The sequence below is a fragment of the Macrotis lagotis genome, chromosome X (assembly GCF_037893015.1).
Source record: "Macrotis lagotis isolate mMagLag1 chromosome X, bilby.v1.9.chrom.fasta, whole genome shotgun sequence".
Taxonomy (NCBI): domain Eukaryota; kingdom Metazoa; phylum Chordata; class Mammalia; order Peramelemorphia; family Peramelidae; genus Macrotis; species Macrotis lagotis.
The window spans coordinates 376637262-376648999 of NC_133666.1; the positions used below are offsets into that span (position 1 = coordinate 376637262).

The 11738-nt window shown below is 35.9% G+C and overlaps 2 pseudogenes; both read right to left on the bottom strand.

The window, feature by feature from the left end:
* Window positions 1-4800: 4800 nt before the first annotated feature.
* On the bottom strand, window positions 4801-5329 carry LOC141499154 (putative protein-lysine deacylase ABHD14B pseudogene; annotated as a pseudogene).
* A 2364-nt stretch (window positions 5330-7693) lies between these two features.
* On the bottom strand, window positions 7694-7977 carry LOC141499155 (histone H2A.Z pseudogene; annotated as a pseudogene).
* Window positions 7978-11738: the final 3761 nt, after the last annotated feature.

The following is an 11738-nucleotide window of genomic DNA, read 5'->3' on the forward strand; positions in this document are numbered from 1 at the left end:
GCCCAGACTAGATCTGAGACAAGTGACAACTGAGTATATGAAGTTATCTATATTATGGAGAGATTTTTCAGTGAATTTTTCCATCTGTTAAAAATATATTAAACTGTTTTCTTATTTGCATGACCCAATAATTATCTCTCTTTGTATTTGTTTGAATTGTTAATAGAAAGATATCTTTCCCAGTGAAGTTCTCTATGAAGAAAGCATGTAAGTATAGAGATTGAATCAATGTCTCCTTCCTCATTTTCCCTCTATTATTTTAACAAATAAGAAATATTCTGAACTACATTTAAAACAAATAATTTGACCAATGCATGTAACTCAATGTCTTATTGATATTTAATCTGAAAGAATAAAATACCCAATATAAATGATGTTTTAGATGGATATTGTCACTAATTTTCTTCATATTTAAATGTACAATTTAGTCATTATATTTGAGCATGCAGATTTTATACCAGAATAAAAATGTTCTCTATTTTTTAACATTCATTCATTTTTGACTTAATAGCATTTAATGACTTTATTAAATGTTTTATTGCACAAATTACTTTTTTACTGGATGATTTTGCATTTACTTAATTACAATCTTTACAGACAAGCCAATTGTTCTGTATTAATATTGTCAGAATCACTGAATGTTGTATTGTTTAGATCAACTGCATTTTGAAAGCATGATTATAGTGTGCATTGAGAGACATTGTGAATCAGGTTGGGGCAGTAAAAGCACTTTTGTTTGCAATATAAATGAAGAATTTTTTATACTCTTCTATTTTCCTGGGGGTGGAGAGGGTGGGGGAGTTTGGAAGCATTCAGGCATTTCTTTTCATTGGCAGAGTTAATATTAATGATCTGTTCAATAACTAAAATGCTTCCTTCTGACAAATTGTCTCCATTAGTCAGAACTTTAAAAGAAACATGTATGCCATGCTTTATATTTATAAGAAAAAGTCCAGAACCTTGAATTGTAATGTATTATTGGCAAAGAATAGCTTCAATTATCCATCTTCTCTGATGTGATCACTATTGTAAAGAATTACATACAGATTTGCATAGCTGGTTAAGTATTAGCATCAAACAAAGCTGATCTATCTCAGGATTAATTTCTCCAGATTTATTTCCCCAGTACCACCCCACCCTTCCCTAAAGTGCCTCTCACCCCTGCCAAATGTTATTAATTGCCAGTTGCCCTCTTCAGTCTTTGTCCCTCTCCTCTGGAATTGGCTGCTATACTATATGAAGTAAAGAAAAAACTCTGGGACTTTCCCAAACTCAGCTATCATGATGATTTTATTTTTAGGTCTTACTGATTCTCTGACTTCAATTGCTCCTAGCTCTACAATTATATAATCTTCCTGTTTTCTGTTATATAGGTTGTTGAAATCACCTTGAAACAAATATGTATTTTGTCTATTCTCCATTCTCCTCAATAGCAATATGAATCTCACTATTACATCAGTGGTCACTGGGTAGGTGCCAACATCTAGAAGGGGGAAGACTGACATGCCTTGTAGAGTCTTAGCATAATTGAAAAGGTACAAATTTCTTGAATTGAGAGGGGGAAATTCCTCCTGGCCTAATATCTAGCTCCAAACTGAATTGAGGGCCTCTTTCCCTAAATGGACAACCAAGAGACAACTTTTTCCAGATGCCTTATGATAGTGGAATTATATAAGACTTTCTCCAAAATTCCATTTTTGGGTCTGGTTTACTAGCATGACCCCCACATATGGCTGCAAATCAGAAAGCTCTGAGAAATTTTAATTAATATGTATGACAACCTAATTCTATTTTTTTGTCCCTTATTAAGACTAATTCTATAGGTTAACAATATATTTAGTTTACTAAGCAGACAAACTCATAGAAGTCATCAAAATATATTTCTATTAAACTCCCTTCTTTTATATATATATCTGCCATTGCTAACCATAGACCTCTGATTCTGATGCTCATATTTTCCATATTTCTAACTGTTTGAATTCAGTATTGACTCTGTCATTAAATTCTTAACCTGATAATTCTCATGCCCATTTATAATGAACTAATTCATTTGGTCTTATTTAAACCATAGAATCTTAGCCTAACAACTTCATGAAAATAAGGGAGTGTTTTTTTGGAGTATTTCTAGATGCCTGTTTTTTGGTTGATTAAGGGGAGGGGAGGATAAGTTCCATTCACCAGTTGAATTTTGAAGTAAAATTTTTTATCATATGAAAAAATGTTCAAATTTTAATTTTCCTCTTTTTAGCCCTTCATTGATAAATTATTAAATATTTTACTACTTTCATTAATGAAACTTTCAATGTATTTACTTTCTTTTTTCCCTTGTGTCAGAGATAACAACATATCTTTGTTTTATAGCTATTTAAGTGTACTCATAACTTGTTCATATACAGATAGCCTGCTTGAGTTAAAACCTTTGACACAATATCATTAAATATTTAATGAACTAAATAATGAGTATGATTTATTTGAGGACAACTTTCTTAAAAAGCTAATAACTAAAACTTGGTGGTATTTACTATTATTTCTTGATTCACATGTTTCCCAAAAAAAACTTTCTTTCATTTTGTTTCTTTGTCTAAGTCTCCAAGAAACAGAATCAGATGTAGTAAAGAGCAGGACTTTTTCTCTGAAACAACTGTCAAGCTGCATTTGAAGCATGATCTCAATCTGCAAGTTAACCTTCCAGATTGTTCTTTAAAAACTTCAACTTTACAGGATCTTCTTTACCCCCTTTTCTATAGAACAATAGAAAATATAGTCACTTCCTAACTAAAAGTCTGTCCTAAATCTTCAATATCACTTCTTACTTCTCTTGGCTATTCTTTAGCAATGACTTATCTTTTTCAATATATCTATATTGAAAGGTATAGTAAGTATAGTTAAAATTCAGGTAGCTGTTATTGGGTTCTTTAAATCCAGTTGTTTAGGCACAAAGGTTAAATTGGCTTACTCTAGGTGAATATGAGGTGAGTAAATGTCTGACTTAGATTTTCAAGTTTACTCTAATTAAAAAAATCATGAGATAATATAATTTGAATGTAAATACTAAAGATTATTACTAATCATGAAATAAAAAATATAGTACACAATAGGGAAGTTGATAAAGTCAATGATTTAAGGAAACATTCCTAGACAAAAATTTGATTCCTAATTTCACTAATATCCATCATTATTTAACTTAAACATTGTTCTTCATTTCCACTTTGAGGAAAATATTGGCCTTTTCTCACCCACCTGAATTTCAGACTTTGAAAGGCTACAAGATCTTTTTTGTCCAATGATGAACTGTTTATAATTGGTATTTAAATGACTTCAGAATCTTTATTTTACCAACTGCTTTACTTTGTGGTTACTGATAGCCCAACTATTTCTTGTTCGTTGGTTCTCATTAAAAAAAAAAAGAGGTACCTGTCTTGAGAAGCCCTTTTCTTGCTATTATCAGGGAAGCCTCTTAACTGTCTTTCTTTCCACAACTTTTATCTAGACATTTTTTCCTCCTGGGTCAGAAGTAGAAACCTATTAAGATGTAAGAAACATTTTTCTCTCCCTCTCACTTTCTCCCTGTGATCAAATGATCTTCTAATGGGGGAAAATGTACTTAAAAAATAAGGTCCTGGTTGTCACCCTCTCTAATCAGCATCTTTCAGCTTCCTTAACTAATATTCAGTATGTAAAGAAAAATAGTTTTATTTCCATAGTTCTATAATATTTACCTCTTTCCTTTTTTCTGTTGTTAGATAAACCTTTTATATAGTGTGTTAACATCATGAATTCCTATTTGATCATTAAAATCACAATTTAAAAATCATATAGTATATTCTTTACTTAGAATGACTTTTTCACTTCTGTATTCAAATTATTTTCATTGTAAGACTGACTGTAGTGATATGCCTTAAGTGTGAGGAGTAATCATTGTTCTTTTGTGTTGTGTTTCATTCAAGGGGGATATTGAAATAATCAAAACAGAAATATGACTGAAAGAAGAGGATGAGTTGGATTTTACTGTTCCCAAGTCATATTATCTGAAATGATTTTTTTTCTGGGCAATTCATTCTCAAAAAGAACTCGAAGAAAATAAATCAAATATATTTGGACTTTTTTATTTATTTTCAATTTTTTTTTAAGATTATCTGATTGATTGATTTTTCTATTCCTCTTTCAAACCCACATGAACCTGCTACCCCAAGCAGAGAGCAGAATGAAGCACTAATCGGGTGTTGAGCCCTTACCCCAGGAAATCTGAACTCCAGAGCTGCAGTCCTCTCAGACAGGGCCACCACCTTTCCTGCCATCCCAGTGAGTTCCTTTGCCCCTGGACACATCAGCTGGCACACATCTGTGTGTGTGTGTGGGGGGGGTCCTATCCATAAATGTGTTGCTACATTGGCAGATATTCCTAGATTTATGTCTCTAAGTATGCATATATGTGTGACATCTCTAGGTACACCTGTGGCCAAAGAAAGAGGAAAAGGAATTGGGGAAGGCTGGAGTCCAATGGGAGAAGAGGAAGCACAGTGACCAATTACCCTTCATGTGGTTTAGATCCATGGTTTACATCTCCTTAATTCTCCTAGTTCTTCCCATCTACCTATAATTCTGAGCAAAGAGAAAAAGAGATACAAAGAGACCAGATGCCAGACAGACAGATGACAGACTCACTGGGCAGGCAGGGAGACTGTTTGACAGGTCAGCCATAAAGAGAGGTAAGAGGCCAGGTAAAAGACGCAAGGAGGTAAGTGCCTTCCCCTCCCCAAATCAGAAGCCATTAGGATGGACCAGGAATACTCCAGGTCTTCAAGGCAACCCATTTGGGAAATCCAGGAGCCCAGAATGCCATTCATCCTGCCTATCCAAGTAGCAGAGATGACCTGCTCCTGTCATCTCCATAACCTGGTGGTTAGGTAGTTGTTGCAGGTGCTTGAGACTTGACTATACCATGGGATCCTGGTCTCCATACACGATCAGAGTGGGAGTCTTCCCTAGGCCATGGTCAGCAGGGCTGATTTTATCTGTGCAGATTGGGGCAACAAATACATAGCCACAGAGCTGAGAGCTGGGTGAAATGAGGAAGGGAAGTGCATACATTCCACTTAGAGATGGGCTAACCAGGACCTTGGGACCCAGCTGCAGAGTTTCCAACACAGGTTGAAGAAAGCTGCTGGGGGACAGCTCCCTGATGGGTGTGGGGGTAACTGCCTCCTTGGAGTGTCCTAGACCAGGCAGATCAATTCCCACAGCACAGTAGCCAGCCTAGACCAGTTTGTCCAGGATGCCCAGCTTGAGTCGTCTCTGAAGAAAAGCAGATGCTATGGAGCAAGAGCATGGAGGGACAAGGGATCTGCTCACTAGTAGGGCAGGAGCCCTGATGGAAGAGCTGCTGTCAATGCACCTGGTTGGTGCCTTCACTGGATTGGACACTGGTGGTGTTTCCTGTTCAGGGCTGGGCCTACTGGTAGGCTCAGAGGGTGCTCAGTGCAGGTGGGTCAGGGGCAGGGGAACTGTCCAAGTGGCCGGGCCAGGGGCTGGTCTGGGAAGGGAAGTGGGACCAGGGCCAGTGCCAGGGGCCCACCCAAGAAAAGGGTGCCAGGGATTTTCTTTTAACAAAGTTCTATATTTGATCTGGAGAGTCAATAAACAATTAATGTGAATTCTAGGCTGGAAAATCTTATTTCATTAAGTAAATATTATTTAAGTCTTTCATGTTATTGGCTTGTTAGGCAAAAGCCTCTAGAAGAGTGAAGTGGAACTCAAATAAAATTAGGGGCCAAATATCTGCATAAGGAGTTTTGTGGATTGCATATTGACTATTTTCTCCAAATGTTGACTTTAATTGAATTTTAAACTTTATTTTTGTTAAATATTTCCCAGTTACGTTTTAATATAGTTGGGTTACATACTGCAGTACCTGGACCTGTGAGTCATGTGTTTGATGCTTCTGAAAATTCTACTCATCTTAAACCCTAAATTAAGAACAACAATCTGTATTGGAGGTAGGGAGTAAATACCATACAATAATATACAATTCACTAGAATACTATAAGATAAGTACTCTCTGCATTTAGAATTTCAGATATTTTTCCTTTTAAACTGAATAAACACATTTGCGTTGCAAGAGTATACTCATATGGCTATAAAATAGATTTTTTCATTACTGCCCTCCATAAATCACTCCCTCTTCACTTTAATTCTGACTAAAGAAACCAAAGATAGTTGGTTTTTCTACTGATTTCAGATTTTTTTTGTGCTTTTCCTCTCATCAATGCCAAGTTAAACTTAACTGACCAATGAAAGATGTTCTGGGATCTTGCTGAATGTACAGAATCAGGGATCCCTTTTATAGAGAGACTATGAAGAATGTAGGGCATTAGACTTACACAGAATGCAAGATGAGATTGCTAGTTTAAAAAAATATGCATTACATGAAAATTAAAGCATCTCTGAGATGTCACCTCACACCTCTCAGACTGGCCAATATGACTAGAAAAGACAATGATCAATGTTGGAACAATGGCGAAGCTGTGAACTCATCCAACCTTTCTGGAGAACAATTAATAACTATGCTCAAAGGGCAAAAAACATGTGCATACACTTTGGTCCAGCAATAACAAGACTGGGTCTATACCCTGAAGAGACTATGAAAAAGGGTAAAAGCATCACTTGTACAAAATTATTCATAGCAGCCCTGTTTTTGGTGAATTTAAATTAGGTGAATGTCCTTCAGTTGGGAAATGGCTCAACAAACTGTGGTATATGTATATCATGGAACATTATTGTTCTATTAGAAACAAAGAGGGATGGGAATTCAGGGAAGCATGGAATGACTTGCATGAACTGATGCTGAGCAAGATGAGCAGAACCAGAAAAACAGTGTACACTCTAACAGCAACATAGGGGTGATGATCAACCTTGATGGACTTGCTCATTCCATCAAATGCAACAGTCAGGGACAATTTTGGGCTATCTGCAATGGAGAATACAATCGGCATCCAGAGAAAGAATTGTGGAGTTTGAACAAAGACCAAAGATTATTACCTTCAATTTAGAAAAAAAAATCCCATTATTTTTTGTAAATTTGCTATCTCTTATAATTTATTTTTCTTCCTTAAGGATATGATTTCTCTCTCATCACAGTCAATTTAGATCAACGTATACCATGGAAACAATGTAAAAACTAACAGACTACCTTCTGTAGGGGGTGGGAAAAGCAATAATAGGAGTAAAATTGTAAAACTCAAAAGAAATAAAAATCTTTCTTTAAAAAAATAAATTGTTGACTGAAAAAATATGCATTACAAAGACTGGAGTCTGCTGTTGTGCCTACATGCAGTTATGCAAGTGTAAGACAAAATAATTGACCTCCACCTGACCAGACCTGAGATTGGATCCTAACTTCTCCATATCATCCTGAATTGACTTAGGTTCCATATCCTTTGCAAATGTACCTGCTCAACTGCTTCAGATTCAATAGCTTCTTTGAGGCCACAGTAACACTTAAATATGGTTACAACTTCAATGCAGAAATTTGGTTGGCTGGAAAGCTAAAATAAGCTTCCAAATTAATCAAAATAGAATTACAAATAGGCAAAATTGTCATTTTCACAGAGATATAGTCCACTGGAAATCACCAACATTGGACAGTTGTTAAGAGTATTTAGAGTCCTGAGCCAACATGGAATCCAGGCATCATTTAAATAGTCTTCTCTTTTCCTTTCTTTCCAGTCAGAGATTTATGAATGTGGAATCACACCACCATCAGCAACTGATGCCTTGATAAGAGAGTGCAATTCTTTATCCCCATGATGCAAGTGGTAAGGAATGATGTGCTTCACTTTCAAGTTTTTTGATGCATTTCCCACCTGCTCTAGCACCTCTGCAATTAGATATTCCAGAATGGCTGTGATGGTGGAGGTGGCCCCCATGGCTCATTGTCCAGGACTTCAGATGCGGATGGATGTGGCCAACTGGGAACATTTTGAGTTGAGCTTGTAGATCTCTCTCACACACGTTCACAGTAGAGAAGGGACGAAGCAAACATCTAGGCAGAGATCCCACCGGCTACTTTTCTGGCACACAACAATTTGAACTAAGTTCATTCAAATTGCTATACTCTTCCTTGTGCTCATTAGATAATGACTATGGCAGTGAAAACATATTATTAGAGAATGGTATGAGGTGAGTGTATTGATTAGATTGTAACCCTGACCAATGGCTGTCACAAAGGGGAGGATCAAGTCTTCAAACTGCATATAAGACAAGACATTGACACAATTTACAGCTTTTTTCCACTAGGGAAATTGGTCCTTTTCTGCAGAAAAGATTTGTAATTAATAAAAATATATTTTAATTACTGTGACTAAATATATATATATATATATATATACATATATATAATTATTAGTCATTTGCAATGGTGACTAAGGCTAGAGGGCTCTTTTAACTTCCTATTTTCCTTTCTGTTCAACCCCTTTCATAAATGGGATAGGGCAATATTCACACAGTAAAAACAAACAGCAATCAAACAACAACTAAAAAGTGTGGGGTAATAGGGAATATAAAACTTGTTTAGGCTTTATATAATGGGCTGTTTTACTGCAAGCTAAATAGACAGATTATCCTAGAAATTAGAATATTAACTCAGGTTTACTCAATTTCAATGATTTCTTTGGAAAAGTCAGACTGGAATTCAAACATTTTAAATTTCAGACACCACTATGGTCTTGCAGAATAGAAGAGCAGTTCTGAGAGATGACTGGTTGGCCTAATTTCAGGCCAGTCTTTTCACTTATTTTCATTTAGTTTTATGTCATTCCTCCAGGCCTAGGGACCACTTCCTTACTGCTGCAATTGCTGCTTCCACCACATTGTGACAAAAGAGCCATTTTGCCCCAGGTCCCTTCAACTGTGTCCTCATTTCACGACTGCAGGTAATAGCCATCTGGCAGGCAAAGGCTAAATAGTGCCAGCATATAGTCTGTCACATCACCAGGGAACATCTTGAATAATTGCTTATCCTAAGCAGTAATAACACTACTTGAGGCTCTAAGGAGCAAGGCTTTTATATGACTGTACTGCCCCTGGCACACTTTGGGCACTCAATGTTGATAAAAACTAATAATGATACTACTACTAATAATGGCCACTCACTTTGAGAGGGATGCTCTCTAAGTAACTAGGTCAGAATCCCTTATAGAAAAATGAAAATATTATCTATTATTGTAATATCCTGACCTACAACTTTGTCATATTGATTATAGCTTGAAATGAGTAGGTCATTAGGGTTGATAGTATCTTGATCTACTGAGCATCTGCCATATTGCCTAGTATGGTGTTATAGGTTGCTTAAATGGATTTTATTTGGAAATTTTGACTGTAATGAAGCTTCTGGAATTATCCATACCTAGTGTGCTAGGTGCTAAAACACAGATTTATTATTTAGCTTTTCACTTTGGTAGACTGTTATTGCTACTAAATTTAGCAGTCTCAGTTTTCCTCCTAGAGAATGGGCTTAATAGCAATAATACTACCTATTTGATTGTCTTTCAGGAGCTGCTCGACAACTTTGCAAAATATTATACAAAAGTTATGTTTTGAATATCAGCAAGGCAGAATGCTAACAAAACAACAATTAGAAATTTAATAAGTATGTAATTGAAATGGAAAAGAAAAATAAATAGGAGTTATCCCAGCAATAGAATCACTCTTTTCCTTGCCTTTTAAGGCAAATAAAAACTTCACACAGATGCACATAAGTTGCTTTAGAGCCTTTCCTGTGCAGCATTCCAGGCAACTTTCGAGAACAGATTCTTCTTGCCTATGTTGTCATGGTTCCATATTCCAGCATCCTACTATGATTTAGTGAATCTATTTTCATAAAATTTCTAGACACCTCCTAGATATTCCCTTGATGCAACTATTCTGCACCATCTACTCCTATTCAGTTTTAGAAGATGACCATTCTGCTACTATTGTAATAATTTCTCTGCTATAGTACATCTCCTAAGATGCTATTGGTGCAATCCTCTGACTACTTAATGTTTATTTGCTAAGGTTTGTTCTATCAGATCACTACTGTGACTGTGGTGGCTTTGAGAAAGTTTCACCCTCACTTAATACTACTTAGGCCAAAATGCTTTGGGGCTATTCTGCAAATCTTCAGTCTTTTCCTTAATTAGCATCACAGCTTCATCCATTTTACATGCAAAAGAGCTAATAAGCAAATTTGACAATTATACTCTTCTTTCACTAGGAAATCCTTAAGTAGTTAAGATACTATTTGCTTCTTCCTTACCTCAGGATAAAGATCTGGCCCCCACTGGGCTGAGATTAAGCACTAATATACCAAGCAAATTGTCTGGTACCTCCAGAAATAGAAAGCAAGGGCCTAAGATTAGAAATATATTTACCAGGACAGGTAAGTGGTGCAGTGGATATAGAGCACCAACCCTGGAGTCAGGAGGACCTGAGTTCTAATCAGACCTCGAGCATTTTATACATACATACATACATAATACATATATATATATATATATATATATATATATATATATATATATATATCAAGCTGTATGACCTTGAGCAACTCAGTTAACCCCACTGCCTTGCAACCCCTCCAAACAAAAAAATGAAAAGAAAAGGAAAAAAGAAATCTACCTGTCCAAGGCACAGCAAAGGCCATGTGTTCTTTGACTATGAAAGTTTGTAATATTACTAAATGACAGTTGTCATTCACTAGAATTATTCTATGTGGAATATAAATACTGGAATAATACTATACAAGAGCTTGTGAAGTTATAGGCAAAACTCTTCTAGCACTGAAGTCTTTGCTGTCAGCTACAAATGCTTTTTGAAGTTTTTTAAATAGTTATAAATAGTCCTTCACAAAAAGCTAGAACACCTCAGATATCATGTTTTAGAAAAGCACATTAGGCAACTGATTTTAATTGGCCCAGCAAATTTCCCTTCATGCATGCAAAGTGGAGACTTAACTCTAATTTAGTCATTCTATTAGTTGTCTGAATTAATGGGATGTAAGGTGTTTTCTTTATAAACTTCATATAGTACATAGAGGTTAAACAAAGACAGGATTTAAGCCCAGGATTTCCTTTCTCCAAGAGTTCAAGGAGGACTAACATCTATGGGGTGAGGGCTCATCTAGTCTTTTCAAGTCTACTAATGAATCCTTGATGTTCATCAACCTTTATTCAACTCTGTAGACATCAAACTATTTCAGTAGATAGGTTCAAACAAATGGTAGGTTATCAACATTCCTCAAACTCATCTGTGAGTTAGGAGGATGTCTGCCCCAAACATGTAAAGACCTCTGGACGAGAACTATTTGCTCCAGTATCAATGAAAGTGGCTGAAGCAGGTGCTATGAAATATTTAGAGCTTGGGCAGACATCTAAATTGACAAAGTTATCCACTGCAACTAATCATCAATCATCCAGACTTTATTCTTGCTACTAAACTTCTATGATTCTGAAACAGTTAGAGTCATTACTTTGTGCAGCTATGCCTCACTTATAGGCAAATCATGCAAAAATCAAGACATCAGCCTATGATATCATTGGTCTTTCTTCAAAGAGCAAAAAATAACAACTGATGGATTGGAATGATTTAAAAAAAAAGAACCAAGTATGACCTAAACATTTAATTTTTGGATTTTCAGATCTGAAAAGTTCATAAGGGGCTTTCCCATGTCAAAGAGATGATTTGGTTTTCCTTCCTTACAA